General features: G+C 44.3%; 1 long non-coding RNA gene across 1 annotated transcript in view; it reads right to left on the bottom strand.

The window, feature by feature from the left end:
• The window catches only part of LOC141213650 (uncharacterized), a 45841-nt gene extending 28782 nt beyond the window's left edge, over positions 1 to 17059 (bottom strand). The window contains exons 1-2 of the long non-coding RNA XR_012283071.1: positions 16839 to 17059; positions 9505 to 9672 (exon numbers count right to left, since the gene is read on the bottom strand). This is a non-coding gene — a long non-coding RNA (uncharacterized lncRNA). The remainder of the gene's footprint in view (positions 1 to 9504; positions 9673 to 16838) is intronic.
• Between the last annotated feature and the right edge of the window lie 886 nt (positions 17060 to 17945).

Raw genomic sequence — 17945 nt, 5'->3', positions numbered from 1 at the left:
CAGGGAGTAAGCTCTGTTCTGTAGAAGGGATCCTAGGGGAGTACGGCGAGTGCAGGCGCCACCCGTACACCCCGAACCTGCCAAGTGTCAGGAGGATCTAGGCTGCAAGAAGGGGACCGGCCCCTGGCCCAGTCATGCAGCTTCAGGCCTCGGCTGGAAAAACCTGAGGCTTCTGACTTCTATAGCCAGGAGCCAAACCCCCACTTCAATCCGAGTAAGGTCAAGCAGGTCTGTGCAACTCCGACGGACAGGGCGGACCTCGCAGCCACCCGAACAGGATTCACAGTGGGAAGCGCAGGGCAGGAGGGAGTAAGACCCAGCGTGAAGTCAGTCTAGAGAGGTACATAAGAAAGTGGGGTTCTGCCAGGTACACCCAAACTGCCTGAGGAAAGATGGAACCCCTGCCCGGTGAACGCGGCGCGACGCGGGAGGCTTGCACCAGTACAGTGCACCTGTGGACTGTCTAAGAACTGTGAGTAAATCTTGGATGACTGCACTGAGCTGCCTCCGCTCCTTTCTTTCGCCGGTGCCATTTGCCTCCCTGCACTACAACGCCCAGCGCACCTCCATTTATTCTACACTGCCCTGAGGCCTGCTCCACCTGTGGGGAGCCATTCCATCTGAAGCTGCCCTATCATTGTTAAATGGTTAATTATGGAAATTCATTTGGAATGTTAAATAATTAATAATCGATAATCATTTTTCTTAAATCTGAGTTCTATGCCTCAGCCATCGTGTCTAGTTGACATGCGCTATTTGTGTGTGTATTTTTAGTTCACTACCATATGTAGAACAGGTGTGCCATACGACTGGCTATAAAAGCCCATGGTACAGAAAGGGGGGCTCTCTTGCTCTGCCCACCCCACAAGAAGAATCTTCATGCTGAGAAGCAGATGACATGTAGGCTTGGACACGTGCTGGACAAAGACATGATTTACCAGCCAGGATCCAAGGAAAGATGGGTGAATCTCAACCATTAAGCTAATTATGGACAAATGGACAATTACTTTATAACTAATTATTGTATGTACCTGCTGCAATCTGATTCTTTTTAATGGACAATCCAAGAATAAATCGATACATTTTTTTATAAGAATATCGTGATATTGATACTTTGAGAAGTCCTCAGTAGAAAAAATAATACAGAGAAGAGTATTATTTTACAATGGTGAGCCAGCCAGTCCTGTTTTTCGTTTTTTTTTTAATTAAGTGAATTTCTTCCGTGAACAAGGGGGGAAGTCCTGACGAGCTGAACAGCTGTTGTTCACGTGTCAGTAAATTCACTAATTTGTCACGAGAAGCAGAAAGGATCTATAGACTGAGGTACTAACAAGGAACAGAATCACACAGGAAAAGAATCAGACGAACTGAAGACAGGATGTGCTGATAAAGAGAAGCTAAGGAATCTTAAGGTAAGCAAAATATGGATATAATTTCTTCTTTTGCTAAACAAAGTAATATTAATTTCAAAGTTAATGTAGGAGATGATATAGAAGTTTTGTGGCTCAGTTTATACAAAGAATGTGAATTGCAGAATTTACAGTTCACTTCTAAATTGGTAAATAGAGACAAACAGAAATTGAGAAATATTCTACATTTGGTAGATTTTTTTCATAGTCTTGTGTTAGAGATTTCTAAGCAGAAAAATAGTGTAGAAATGTCAGATGGTGATACTGATTCTGACTGTAATGTGGAAAATAAACAAGAAATAAGACACGTGTCTGTAACTGAAGGTGACCTTGGGTCTGACCAAGAGATGGACATACAGAAACCTGACATGGGAGGAGACATGACTGACATACGAGAAACCGACATACTAGGTGATGTGGGAGGAGACGTGAGTGACGTAGGAGGAGCGGACGTACAAGAGCCACTAAAAATATCAGAGAATTCAGGAATTACCCAGGCTCAACTGCAAATTAAAATGAGGAAAAATTTGCTGAAATTATACAAAATCATGCCAAAATATGATGTCAAAATCCATGCCTGTAGAAATTCAGAGACATTTGAGAGCTTCTCTGATAAGTTTGATTTATCCAATGAGGAGAGGAATCAATTATTTAAAATATGGATTCCTGTGACATTGTCCAGACGTTTACATTTAATGCCCTGTGAAAATGACTCTCCTAATGGATGGGAAAATGATTCGGACAGATTAAGATATTTGATTTATTGTGTCACAAAGGATTTTCCCAACATAGAAGATCTGCAGAAACTAAGGATTGGTAGGAAGGAATGTACATATACATTCATGTCCATATTTGAACGGTTGTACAAAGCTCTCATCAAAAATGGAAAAGTACAACATATGATAAAAAGTTTTGTACAAAAATTCAAATTCCTAGATCCAGTATCTAGAGTTATAGCGTCACAAAAAGAATCCCTATTCAAATGTGTGCAGTTGCTGGATTCTGTTAGGAAACATGAGAATCGTGAAAAGGAAAAAAATCAAGTTAATTTTATAAAACCAGGAAAGGTAAAATCTTATCAAAAGCCAATATCAAACTCTCCTAGACTGAGTCATCCCCATAGTGAACTCTATCAAATACGCAGGAGATTTCATATCTGTTATAAGCCATATCAGCCAGTGCAAAGGTCCATCTCTTCACAGAATGAGTTAATTCTCAGTCAGAACTGTGATTCTCTAAAAAGGAAAATGGCCGAAACTGATGGACAGAGTCAGGTGAGACGACCGGCTCACAGTGACGTCATGGAATGTGGACAGAAGGACAGGCAGTTCTCTGAGGTTTTGAAGGATAGAAAAATGTCTTTCCTAAATAGGGCGTTCCTGGAGATATTTGAGAGAGACAGAAGATTTGGTTTAGGGAGTGGCTAAGGAAAAACTGTAATTATAATGTAGCATAGAAGTGTTACAATGTCTCAATATTTATTTATAATCTTATACAGTAAAATTGTAGTTACATAGTTTCTACCGTGTTTCCCCGAAAGTAAGGCCCCCCCGAAAGTAAGGCAGGGTGGGGGGTTTCGGGGGGTCCGCCAATGTAGGGCACCCCCCGATTGTAAGGCAGGGTAGCGGGGGGGGGGCGGGGAATGTAAGGCTGATTGGCCGATCAGCCTGTTCGTCACAGGCTCCGTACCGTAGTCCCTGCTGGCCACCAGCCCGAGCTGTGATTGGCCAGTCAGCCGGCTCGCAGCTGATTGGCCGAATCAGCTGCGACGTCACCGCCTACAGGCTCGCTCCGATTGGTCCAGCTTCCCCGGCATCCGAATCGTCAGCCCGGCACCGCAGAGGAGATCGAAACAGAAGGAAAGTAACGGTAAGTTCCGAAACTCTCTCTGTGTGTGTGTGTGTGTGTGTCTGTGTGTGTGTGTGTGTGTGTACGGTATGTGTACGGTATGTGTATGGGTGCCGTATGGGGCTGTATGTGTCAGTGTGTGTACGGTACCGGTACGATATGTGTGTGGGTGCCGTGTGGGGCTGTACCGGTACCGTATGTGTCAGTATGTGTGGTGGCAGAGTGGGGGGCAGAACCACTGTATGGGGATGCTGCAGGGGGGAGGATGGGGAGGGTTGCCGGACTGTTAATAAATGTTAATTTTATTGTTAAAAAAAATTGTCGTCATTTTTTTTCCCAATGTAAGGCCTCCCCCGAAAGTAAGGCAGGGTGGGACTTTTGGGGGTAAAATTAATGTAAGACAGGGCCTTACTTTCGGGGAAACACGGTAGTAGTTCATGTATGTATATATATATACACTTGTCTAAGTAGAGATTGTGTATAATTGTATTTATATATATGTTTATAAAATATATATATATATTAATTAATAAATTAGAACTTTATATATAAATTTAAGTAACAATATTTTGAATTACATTAGAACCAACCAATATATGTATAAGATATTTAAATAATTCTGTTTCTGTATGAATTTGATATTTAATTTTATTTTCTTATATTTCCTTAGAGTTTTCATTCCAAAGCAGGATTTGATCAAACAACTCTAAAATGGATTTATTTCTTTATTCACACAGGAAGCTGAAAATTGCATGATTTATGTGTAACATTAATTAATTAATATTTTCTGTGCATGAAGTGTTCGTGCAAATTAAAGTAGCTTTACAGCATGACGTGTGACAGCTGCGGCCTTTGAACTTTGAGCTAATAGTATAGATCCTATTCATTCTATTTTCAGCTGATGTAACTTAAGACCGGGCAGCCAGTGAAAAAAGAATCTATAAGGCTGAGTTCACACGATGCGTATTTCATGTGTTTCCGCAGCGTTTTTGCAGTTGCGTAAACGCCGCGGAAACGCATGAAAAACGCATGGTAGAAGGGAAGCAATGTTCCCCAATTGAAATCCGCATGTGCTGTGCCCATGATGCGGATTTTTCCGCAGCGTAAACGCTGCGCTCAAAAATCCGCAGCATGTCATTTAATTTTGCGGAAACGCGGCGTTTTCGCCGCCATTGACTTGCATTAGAACGCGCCAATTCCGCAAGACTGCATCTGTACTTGCGTAATTGGTGCGTTCTAATATGCGGATGGTACCCGGGTGTGGAGGAGAGGAGAGTCTCATCCACACCCAGGTACCATTAAAAAAGCTGTAAAAACAAGAATAAAATAAAAAATATATATATACTTACCATCTGTCGGCCCGCGCAGCGCTCCTGCTTGCTTCCCGGCACTTGCAGTGAGTTGTAGGACCTGCGGTGACGTCAGAGTCATGTGACGGGTCACGTGACGCTGACGTCGGCAGGTCTTTCAATTCAAAGTTGCCGGCAGCCGGGAGAACGGAGTGAGCAGGACAGCGCGGGCCATCGGAGGTAAGTATATACACTCTCTAGGGTCACACTGTATAAATCCATGCTGTTTGCATGGATTTATATAGTGTGACCTAGTTGTCAAGCACTTTCCAAGAGATGCTAAAATCACCAGTAAAGCGCTTGTCAATCTGCATGCGGAAACGCATGTGAATCTGCATGTGGATCCGCATGTATTCTGCAGGAAAAACGCATTTCTGCATGCGTTTTTTCTGCCAGGGAGATGCAGAAATGATGCAGAAATGTTCTGCTTCATTTCTGCATCGTGTGCACATAGCCAAACAAGAGGTTTTTTTTTCAAGTATCTGAAATTTCAGCAACTTACTCTCATATTATATAATATGTACTTGGGGAATATTCAAAGAATATTAACATATTTAATTGATATGACAATGCGCATTAATAAATTGGGATACAACAATTTTGGGTTAAATATATATATATCTAAAACTTCATATGTGGAATGTTTGAGTTGAACAGATCTGTGAATGTCAGAGTGAAGGTGACAGATGAGTAAATCAGCAGCTGCTAAGTGTGATTGATGTGACAGAGGCCTCGTATGTTTGTATGTTTGGAAAAAAAAAATGTTTCTTTATGTGAAGGTACAAAAATATATTTAATTCTGAAAAAAAATTATAATACATAATTAGGTATTATCTACATATATATATACTTCTATATTTCTTTAATAATTATTATTTCTTGATTTAACTAATAGTGGATAAGGGCAACCACACATCAAATGGTTTACAAAGCAAATTTATATTTAGAATAATTTTCCACATGATAATATTCTTGAATAACTATGATATTATTTTTAATGGTTACCTAAATAGGTACACACCTCTCTGTAGACAAATCTATGCTACTCATCGATATGAAATTTATGCAAAATGTTCATAGAAGAATAATTATTTTTAATTTGGTTCTGATATATACATAAATTTTATAAAATAATATTTTTTGGTATTAAAGGGGAAAATGTGTTTTTGATCCTGATTACATAATCACTTTTGATCAATACTTATTTTTTCACACATTTTAATAAAGAAGAAACAATAATAGAATCATAGAATCATAGAATGGTAGAGTTGGAAGGGACCTCCTGGGTCATCTGGTCCAACCCCCTGCTCAAAGCAGGATTCACTAGATCATCTCAGACAGATGTCTGTCCAGCCTCTGTTTGAAGACGTCCATTGAAGGGGAACTCACCACCTCTCCTGGCAGCCTGTTCCACTCATTAATCACCCTAACTGTCAAAAAGTTATAAGGTACAATGGTATAATTAAGAAGGGTATTACATGCAAAGTTGCATAGTTTAATAATTTTTTGGTGATACAAGGTTATGACAAATATGAAATCATCCAGATAATGGAAATATAAAGGTATTTTTTATGGAGAATATAATTACTCTTCATTTGTCATTAACATATGAAGGCCTTATTTTTATTTTCATTTTTACATTTTTATTCTTACTTATTTTCTTATTTTTCCATTTTTCAGTTTTAATTTTCAATTTTTGATTTTAATTCAGTTCAATATTTCAACTGAGAAAACACATTAATATTTAATGGGGTAATGTCTAGTACAAAGAATATTGCTTCATTAAATATAATGATGATATGAATTAATATAAGAAAAATGTTTACATTTTCTGAGTAAACACAACAATTCATTCATTCATTCTTACATTCATATATTTATTCATTTTAGTTCAGCAGTATACATTCTTTGGTATTATTGGTTTAATAAAGATATAAACACTTGTTGTTTCAAAACACACTGACACCTATGGGTTGGAAAAGGCAATTACACCTATGACATAAAAATGTTCTATCACATGAAGAACTTGATTAATAATGAATTATTATCTATTATTGTTTATTATTCCAAACATAATTTATTTTAATATTTTGATAATAATTAGATGGATATTATTGATTGCTATGGTACGCTGTGATATTATAGGTTAGGAAAGTTGCCAGATTTGGTATCAGATTAGGGAATGAAGACTTCAATCAAGACATCGCAATTATGAATTCTATCTTAATAAAGACTTTCATATTTATAAATCAAAGAGATTCTCAAAGGTTACAAGAAGAAGCAACCGATATCCGGACGTCTCAGAAGGTAACAGGTGTGAATGCTGAGTGATAATAGACTGTGTCAGATACAATTCACACCACTGATCATCGGGACGGCAGAGGACGATGATCCTATATGAACTGTGTTGTGTTCAAGTTTCATCACGTTCCAGTGGTTTCTTATCACCTGCAACGCTTCAATGAAAGCTGGTGAACAGGTAATACCTGGCATATGTGTCCTGTATATAAAGGACTGAGTACTGGTTATGGGGCTATATAAAGCAGGGAAGTGTCAAGTTAACCCTTGCTTTACTGACCAAAGACGTCACATCTGTTCCAAAAGTGACATGAGACCAGTGCAGATGACACGGGGAAGATTCCAGAATATCCAACGTCAGTCCAGGTGACATCACACAGATATTAAAGCTACATTTCATCCATGGACTTTGTTTTCTTATCAGTTGACACACATGATCTTTCTAATAAAGAATACAGTTTATAGACTGCACAATGATGAATACAATTATGGACTGTACAATATCTACACGCTGTCATTTATTTCAAAGGAGTTTTCATCTAAAGACTGTGTTATAAAAGAACCAAGAAGAAGACGAGACGAAGACCCGATGACATCAGATGATGACGATGGGACCCGCGATTACTTCAATTTAGATATAGGGAAGTATAATTATACATATTAAATGAATATTAGTCACGGCTTACCATAACATGAATTCACATCATTATATAACAATAATCAGATATTGATATTATTATTATTATTATTATGGAAATTTAATGATATTGCCAAGGAAGAAGGAAAGAAAAAATGATTGTTATCCTAATGATAAACCTGTCTTCTTTTGAGGATTTTTCAGTCCTTTTTATCCTCAAAAAGGGGGGAATGTTAAATAATTAATAATCGATAATCATTTTTCTTAAATCTGAGTTCTATGCATCAGCCATCGTGTCTAGTTGACATGCGCTATTTGTGTGTGTATTTTTGGTTCACCACCATATGTAGAACAGGTGTGCCATACGACCGGCTATAAAAGCCCATGGTACAGAAAGGGGGGCTCTCTTGCTCTTCCCACCCCACAAGACACAGAATCTTCATGCTGAGAAGTATCTGACATGTAGGCCTGGACACGTGCTGGATAAAGACATGATTTACCAGCCAGGATCCAAGGAAAGATGGGTGAATCTCAACAATTAAGCTAATTATGGACAAATGGACAATTACTTTATAACTAATTATTGTATGTACCTGCTGCAATCTGATTCTTTTTAATGGACAATCCAAGAATAAATAGATACATTTTTTTATAAGAATATCGTGATATTGATACTTTGAGAAGTCCTCAGTAGAAAAAATAATACAGAAAGAGTATTATTTTACAGCCGCGCATGACGTCACTGCCATGCGCGGCTGACATGGAAAGATCAGCTCCCGGAAGTCACTCCCATGCCGGGTCTGTGTGTGCGGGGAGCAGTGACTTCACTCTCCTTCATAGCCGGCACACAGCTTAGCCGTGCTGCGGCTCCTGCTGCTGCCGGGCTATAGCGTGTGCCCGCTTATTAAAGGACATGAATATTCACCCCCTCCCCACGCCCATGGGCGTGGAGAGAGGTTGAATATTCAAGCCCTTTAATAGCGGGCACAGGCGATTCCGGCAGCAGCAGGAGCCGCAGTGCGGCTACACTGTGTGCTGCTATTAAGGAGCATGAATATTCAGTGCTCCCCATGCCCCATGGGCGTGGGGAGCAGTGAATATTAATTTGCTGTAGCAGCGGGGACAGTGTAGGCTGCAGCGGGCGGCCGCTGCCTCCTGTGCCCCGCTCCTCCACCGCTACCCCCACACCCCACATATATATATATATATATATATATATATATATATATACACACCCCCCCAACATTCGGACTATAAGATGCACCCCCCATTTTCCACCAAAATTTTGGAGGAAAAAAGTGCGTCTTATAGTCTGAAAAATACGGTAGATTATTAAATTAAATAGAGATTTAGGATTAAATCAGTGTAGGGTGCGGACAACCCCTTTAAATTGTTAATTGAAATAAAAACAGTTCCCCGTTGTATTAATAAGGCAGTGATTCCAACTGTATTACCACTGGGAGACCCCCAACTCACACTCCTATTTCCCGAGTGCCTTCCACGCCAAGCTTGGTTATGGAGGCTTTGGATTACCATCCATACTGTTCAGCACAGATCATGCTTCTTAGGTCTTCATCGATCCCCCAGAACACAGCCCTGCATTACCGCGTCCTTCAGGCTTTGTCCAATTATTTTCTCCAAATTTGTTTGCCGATCAGTGGCAAGAGGCTGTTGAGCTACTCAATCTCCTTGTTCCTTTGGAAAATTGGCACACTCTTGCATATAACAGTAGAGAATGGCCAAATCTTACGGAGACACTGGTAGATCGCAACGAAACATGGAGAGAGCAGATGTTCAGCGGTGAACTTGGAGTCTCCCTCCTCTATGAAGCTTTGCCGTACACATCTGACTTACTCGTGAGGATTTCTCGTAATTCACATGTGCAAAAATAGTTCAATCCACAACTAAAACGCTGGAACCAACTCGTGGAAAACTGGATAAAGATAGATAAAAGGCACATTACCTGTGGGTAGCCCAAGTGTGAAGTAATTGTCAGGTCCAGGATTGAACTGGGCGATGCGATTACTTAGGTATTTTGCTGCCCATTCGCTGGCCAGGGCATAGTCATCAAGAATCACCAGCCGCATGATTGTGCCCACAAGCTCTCGCCTGGCAGCATGTGGCTAACAAACTGAAAAGAGAAGCGATACACAAGATAAGAGGTGACACAATAATATACAAAAGAGGTAACACAATAATACACAGTCGTCAAGTTTGGAGACTGAAACACATTCTGGCTTTCATAAAGTTTGCTGCTTCAGTTTTTATAGTGTCAATTTGCATTAACTGTAGATTGTTATGAAGAATGATCAGATGAATTGTTAAAAAAAAAAAAAATGCATATTAATTTTTTCCCAAAGAAATTACTTAACCACAAAACCCTATCACTACACTATGTGTGCTGGAGCCTGCTTCTCCGGGTCCTACATCACCAAAGCTTGGCACTTCGGGGACACATACCTCCCGTCCACGACCTGTCCGGCAGCAACCTTACATACCCCCCCTCTGCCCAAAGCAGGGGGGGCTTGGCACCTTCTGCCACCATACAATAGATACACAAAAGGTATAACGCAGTGTTTCCCAAACCCCATCCTCACAGACCCCACAGGTCGTATTTTCAGGATTTCCTTAGTATTACAAAGGTGACTGAAGTATCATCAAGGCATCAGGAATTCTCTCACCTGTGTAATACTAAGGAGATTCTGAAAACATGACCTATGGGGGTCCGTAAGGATGAGGTTTGGGAAACACTGCTATAACAGAACAAAACTAAAAATAACCAGTCCATACAGCACGGCATCAGCCGTTTAAATGTAGTGCTTTTCTCGGCCTCCAGCAGACTGAGCAGCACATGCAAGGTTTGCTCACCTTGCACAACACACAGCACCACTGAGACAGGCGCAGCTGTCTTAAATCAGGCCTTCCAAGACCTGGACTGGAGGTAAGTGAGCAGCTATTTCCCCCCAACTCTTTCAGCTGCTCTTAAAACCCGGCCCTTTAATCCGGGCCCATTAACTCCCTCCCAGCACTATGTGTTCTGGAGCCTGCTTCTCCATGTCCTACATCACCGAAGTTTGGTACTTCGGGGACACATACCTCCCGTCCACGACCTGTCTGGCAGCCACCTTACAGTGTGCTGCACTGAGTTAGACCAGAAATGAACCAGAAGATACCTGAAGGTAACTGCACAGCCAGAGTAAAAAATGTTTCTCTTTGTTTTCACTCTCACCCCTATAGTCCTACACGTTCTACTAACCCTTCTAATCCCTACACCTAGTAATGAACTGGTCATCTCTCCCTCCATCTCACCTCCTCCTCAGATCTGTTCCTCAACATACAATCCTCTGTCTCTAAACACAGACAGCCACCTCACGCTCGCTCCTTCTGCTCCTCACTGCTGGCGATATCTCTCCAAATCATGGCCCTCCTCACCACATCCCCACAGTCACTTCTACCTCTCATCCACAATCTATCAAATTTCCGCAACATTTCTAACCCTATACCCATTGCCCATCCCCAGCTTCCCCAATCCCACTAACAGGAGCTCTATGGAATGCTCTCTCCGTCTGCAACAAACTTTTCATTACTAACAAACTTTCCTTCCTTGGCATCAATGGTACCTGACTCACCCCATCTGACATGGCCTCTCCAGCTGCACTTTCATACGTTGGATTCCACCTTTCCCACACCCCTCGCCCCATCGGCAAGCATGGCAAAGGAGTTTGTTTTCTCCTGTCAGATAACTGTACTCTGCTGCCCGACTAATCCACCTGTCCCCCCCACTATTCCCTGGCCTCTCCCCTCTGTCAATCCCTTCACTGGCTCCCCATTATCCAGAGACTCCAGATGAAAACCCTAACCATGACATACCAAGCCATCCACAACCTGTCTCCTCCATATAACTGTGACTTAGTGTCCTGGTACTTACCTGCACGCAACCTCCAATCCTCACAAGATCTCCTTCTCTACTCCCCTCTTATCTCCTCTTCCCACAATCGCACGCAAGATTTCTCCCATGCATCCCCCTACTCTAGAACTCTCTACCCCAATATATCAGACTGTTGCCAACCGTGGAAACCTTCAAAAGGAAGCTGAAGATCCACTTCTTCTGACAAGCCTACAATCTGCAGTAACCACCGCTCCATCATACCACTGCACGACCAGCTCTACCCTCACCTACTGTATCCTCACCCATTCATTGTAGACTGTAAGCCCTCGCGGGCAGGGTCCTCGCTCCTCCTGTACCAGTCGGTGATTCGTTTTTGTTCAAGATTATTGTACTTGTTTTTTGCTATGTATATCCCTTTTCACATGTAAAGCTCCATGTAATAAATGGCACTATAAAAAATAATAACTTAATAGGGGGAGGTTAATTTGCTGTGGAGACTTCAGGACTCCGAAAAAAGTCCAGCAAGTCCCTGTATCACTTCCTACATAGGATTCAGCTATGGAATTGGTTCAACACCAGTGCAGAGCTTGCTCAAGAATGGCAGCAGGCGGGCGTCAGTGCATCTGTACACACCGTGAGGAGAAGGATTTTGGAGGCTGTGCTGGTGTCAAGTAGGGCAGCAAAGAAACCACTTTTCTCCATGAAAAAGATGAAGAACAGGATTATAAAATGCAGTAAACTACAGTGATTGGATTACAGAGGACTGGGGTAAAGTTATTTCCCTGATGAAGGCCCCCTTCAAACTGTTAGGGACATATGGAAGAATGAATGTCCGGAGAAGAAAAGCTGAGTGCTACTTTGAGTCCTGTGTTATGCCAACAGTAAAGCACCCGAGACGAGTCATGTGTGGAGTTATCCATCATCAAAAGGGAGTGGGCTCACTCACAATTTTGCCTAAGAACACTGCAGGAGCATTTTTGGTGATTAACAATGCATATATCAGCATGACGGAGAATATGTCACAAGGCAAAAGTGACAACTAAGTGTCTGGGTAACATTGACATTTTGGGTTCATGGCCAGTAAACTCTCCAGATCTCAATTCGATTGTGGTCACTCCTCAAAAAGCGGGTGGACAAACAGAAATGTATGTAGTGAGCTCCTAGCACTGATTAGACAAAAATTGTCCATCGTCAGTCAGGATTTGGCCCAGCAGCCGATATCCAGCTGCCAAGGCGAAGGGAACGAGTCTTGAAAAATAAGGGTCAACACTGAATATTGAATCTTTCCATAAACTTGATGTATTTGTCAATAAAAGTGTAAAACTTATAAAATGCTGATAATTGTACTACAGTAACCACAGAAACATCTGACTAAAAGATCTAAAAACACTGAAGTGAACACCAAAATTTGTATCAGTCACAAGACTTTTGGCCAGAACTGTACATAAAGTGACACAAAACAAGATACAAGACATAGGTCAAAAAAAATTCTCCATCTTCTTCGTTCCGTCAATCCGTGAAAAATGGGACTGCACTCAGATGTCATCTGAGTGCAGTGCGATCTTTTCGAAGGACTCATTAACTTGCATGGCCGAACGTGATCCAAATATTAGATGAAACTCAAGCATAGTGATTTTTGTCCTCGGACAGACTGTCTATGGGGCCGTGCACATGTGCGATTTTTCTCCTTGGACAAACACTGGTCACAGTGCGATTCAATGTTTTGTCAGATCGCACTCCGACCGAAAACACTGCTATCTGCACCTGCCTTAACATTGCAACGCTAACAATAGTAATCTCAGCAAGGACTGCTGGGAGATTTCAGCTCAGAAGCCTGCAGATCTCTGAACGCAGCTCTAGACTATCACTGGCTGTAACTCAGGATTAGTAATCGATACGTTTTTCGAAAGTTACACAATAAACTATAATAAATTACTCTCATGTGAACACAAATTCTAAAGGAGAACTCTAACACTAAGATATTAACTTAAGGAGGAATTCACACATCCGTGGTGGGATCCGAGGACCCGGCCCGGCTCTCCGGACCTGATCAGTGCCTCATCCATTCCTAGGAGGTAATCACAGATCAGCACTGGTGACCCAGCGGTTGTCAGGTCTGAGCTCGCTCCGTGGAGCACAGATGTGTGAATTCAGCCTTACAGAAGTTGCCCCAGAGTAGAAAGCCAGAGCTGTTGGATTACAGCGCCACCCCTAGGTACAGGCTGTGTGTGGCATTACAGCTCAGCACCTGTCACGTCACTAGACCGGAGCTGTAGTACCAGACACAACCTGGGGCCAGGACTGGCGCTCTGTGTTCCTTTTTCTCATGGACAAACCCTGTGCAGAAAAATACAGAATCCAGGAACCTCCAAACATGGCAGACATCGCCAAGTTCTAACAGTGCATAATGGGCAGAGCTCCAGCCATACTGTCAGTGACTGGAAACCTGGTTTATAGTCCAACTGCTGACAGGTGAGAGGCTGCGGCTCCCTGTAATCCCCGGCTCTGACCCGTCACCGACCATTGCTGCAGGGGACTAACCACATCCACAGGAAGCCAGGGTGCCCCCCCCCCGGACTGAGACTGCCCCCCCCGGGAGCTCAGTGTGGGGTGCGCAGTCATCCGCCATGTCTCCCCAATACTCAGCAGCCTCACCACCCACAACTCGCTCTGCAGCCTCCTCCCTGGTAAACGTTAGAATGTATGGGCTCCTTCCAGGTATGACGTAGTTTGCGGGGGCGTGTCCTGACTGCATTATGGGCGTGTTCTAGTTTAGCACCAGACGCCAGAGATTCATGCAGAAAGTGATACGGTGAAGCTTCAGGAGGAGGTCAGTGCTGGGCTCTGGGGGATGCTGCTTGCTTTGGGTGGTCTGTGGGGCTGGTGGGGGCATGTTCTGGGTATTCTGGGGGGATGTTGCACGTGTGTGTGTGTGTCTTTCCTAAATTCCTAAACACCCACCGGAAAACTAAGGCGCCCGCGAGTTGCGGGGTGAATTGGCAACTCGGGGGTGTACTTATTTCCTCTGTGGGTAGGTCACAATTTTTTTTTTTACCGTCCAAGATCCATCTTGGCAAAAGTATGGTGGTAATTTCTGCCCTTCTGGACATTGGGGCGGGGTTTATTTTGATCGACGCTAGGTTCGATCAGGACCTCAAACCTCATAAATTTTCTGGCTCAACACCCATAATCGCCATTGACTCTGCACCCTTGAGCTAGGGGTATTTTACTCTTGTCGCTCGTGTGCTACACCTGCAGGTAGGGGCCTTGCACTCTAAATTTATTGACTGTTATGTGCTAGAGGGCTTGCCCTCTCCTGTGGTCCTTGGACTACCTTGGTTTACGCTGCACAATCCTGTGGTAGGTTGTGTGCCCACTATGCGTCTTTTAAGCGTTTCCGCAGCGGCAATTCCATTGCAGAAACGCTTAAACGCTTGGTAGAAGGTCTGCAATGTTCCCCAATGATAATCCCCATGTGCTGTGCACATGCTGCGGAAATTTCCACTGCGCATTATCAGTGCGGAAAAATCCGCAGCACTACCAATTATTTTGCGTAATCGCAACGTTTTCGCCTCCATTGAATGGCTTAATATCCGCATGACTACATGTGCACATGCGGATATTAAGCGATTCAACGTGTGGATGGTACCCGGGTCTGGAGAAGAAGAGACTCTCCTCAAGACCCGGGTACCATGGTACCTGTAGTAAAAAAAAAAAAAAAAAAAAAAAAAGAAAAGAAAAAAATACATTATTCTTACCTTCTGATGGCCCCCTGTCTTTTCTCCGCTGCGCCCAGTCTCTTGTACGGCTCGACAGCGGTCGCGTGATCTGTCACATGACTAAATGACGTCATGGAAGGTCCTTTCACACCACCGTGAGCCGTACAAGAGACCAGGGGCCATCAGAAGGTAAGTAAAATGTTTTTGTTTTTTGTTTTTTTTACCATTTTTAATCTTTTTTCTTCAACTATTAACTTGGTCACACTATATAAATCCATGCTGGTTGCACGTATTTATATAGTGTGACCAAGTTGTCAAGCACTTTCCAAGTGATGCTAAAATCGCTTGGAAAGCGCTTGACAACCCGCATGCGGAAATGCATGTGAAGAACGCTTCACTTACACTTGTCCCTGGCAGGAAAAACACATGTAAAATCCGCATGCATTTTTTTCTGCCAGGGAGATGCAGAAACGCTCAGGAAAAATCCAGAGCATTTCTGCATCGTGGGCACTTAGCCGTAGACTGGCAGACTCGGGAGGTGGTAAAATGGAGCGAGTATTGCCAAGAACACTGCTTGGTCACTCGGATAGCCACGGTGGGTCTGATTTTAGGAATGTGTTTTCTGAACAGGGGAGTCAAGAACTTCCTCCCCATCATCCTTATGATTGCGTCGGCAATATTATTCCTGGGGCCAAGCTACCAAAAAAACAGGTTATATAATATCTCTGGTTCAGAGAGGCAGGCCATGAAAAACTAGATCACTGAAAGTCTACCAAAGGGCCATAAGACTTTCTTCATCTCCCGTTGCAGTGGGGTTTTTCTTTGTCAAAAAACAAACAAACTAGGGGTTGTGCCCCTGCCTTGATTTTTGCGAGTTTAATCAGATTAAGGTCTGGGATGCATATCCTCTCCCTCTCATCCCAGACCTCTTTAGAAAACCATTTGGCTCCTACAATTTGATTAAACTAGACCTCAGGGTGGCTTATAATCTCATTCACATTGAGGAGATGAGTGGAAGACGGCCTTCAATACTCCTGAGGGGCACTATGAAAACCTTGTGATGGCATTTGGGTTGACTAATGCTCCCATTTTTACTCATCTGGCAGGTAGATCACAACAAACCCATCTTGATGACATAATGGTAGACTCCATACTAAATAAGGAGGGAGTCACTGACTGTGGTGGCCCCTCCCTGGGCCGTGGCGATTGGTGACCCCCCCTTCTCTGCCCCTTACTGACCAGTGATCCTGAAGCCCCCGGAAGAATCCAATGAAGCGAAAGGGACGGCTGCTGCAAGCCGTCCCCTGGATACATAAACACCGGGACATCCCACGTTACTTCCTTTCTTTGCTGGTCCCGGAGTCGAATGTCATGGAGATTTCAGGATCAGGTCAGATTGCTGAGGCCCTCCAGGCTGGGTTTGCACAGGGGGGCGAGCGCTGGTTACAGGCTCTCATGTCGGGGCTCAGCGCTCATCCCCCTGGCCCCAAGCTCTAAATCCCCAGATCACCCTGCCCCTGGCCCTCAACCCCTTATGGGAACATCATATTCCCCAGTCCCAGTCCCCTCACCACTTGGGCCTACTCACTCCAATTGCCCACGATACAACGGTCCCCTCCACGGCGGTCGGGTCATCTGGAACGGGGGGCTGCATTACTTCCGCGGCCTGGTCCCGATCCCCATCCTCACCTGACCGCCGCATCCGCACAACTTTACAGTGTTCATCGGGCCACTCAACCCGGCACGGGACGGCAGGTGGCTGCGGTAGTGCTGCAGGCGCGCGCTGACTCGGGGAAGCGGGCAGACGTGGCGGTCCGGAAGCGGGCGCGCGACTCCACTAGGCCGAAGAGGCATGTTGGGGGAGGCGGAGCTGGAGGGCAGGAAGCGCTCGATGCGCATGTGCGGGGCGCATGTCCGCCTCACGTGACCCCGCAGGTCACGCCCCCCAGTCCAGAAAGCTGCGGGGCGGAGCAGGAAGCTGAAGCTAGTGCGGCAGTGGACCCTGCGCCTCACTCACAGCGGGCGCAGGGCTCCACTGCACTAATAAATGAGTGCGGGCTGTCTTCCATGTCGGCGGCGGGCACAGAGGGGATTCAGGTCTCCTGCCTGCCGCCGGCGCTGGAGACAGCATAGAGCCTGTTGTTCCCCACCCCTGTTAACACTCCCGTCCCGCATCCTGCCGAGGAGCGCCCTGGAGGGCGGAGGTCCAGCAGGCACTCCCGTCCTCCAGAGCGCTTTAGGCACAGCACCCCGCAGCCTCACAGAAGAAGCTGCGGGCCACTTAGTAACCATTCCCCGCCCCCTCAACACACAGCAGGGGCTGTGGCAGAGCAGAGCTCCAGACAGGAATCCTCTGCCGGGGGCTGTGCTCTGCCTCCCCCCCAAACAATCCCCCACAGAAAAACTCCTATTAAAAATAAAAGAAAAAGTTCCCAAAACAGAACACGTGACACTACACATCCAGGGGACATTGCGGCCCTGTAATCACCGCAGCCCATCCAGCGCCCAGTCACAGTATCAATACCCCACTGATGGACACGATACGGAGCCTAAACACTTCAGCGACCATCCTCGCCTCCCCCATATACCCCTATAATAGCGCAGCGACGCACGCGCTTGACACCGCTATAGCATTGCCCTGGCCACAAATAGCACCGACATGTCCCGGTGGGACACATGTAAACTGCGCAGAACCCCCCATACACCCTCAGGGACACAGAGACTCCAGGCGTACTCACTCTAGGCGAACTCGCTGTAGTTCCTCCGACGACAGATCTATGCCATCGCACACAAGTC

The sequence above is a fragment of the Phyllobates terribilis genome, unplaced genomic scaffold (genome assembly GCF_046119375.1).
Source record: "Phyllobates terribilis strain yellow unplaced genomic scaffold, ASM4611937v1 Scaffold_201__1_contigs__length_3545014, whole genome shotgun sequence".
Lineage (NCBI taxonomy): Eukaryota > Metazoa > Chordata > Amphibia > Anura > Dendrobatidae > Phyllobates > Phyllobates terribilis.
The sequence above is the reverse complement of the archived record's forward strand: the minus strand, read 5'-3'. Positions and strand labels throughout refer to the sequence as shown.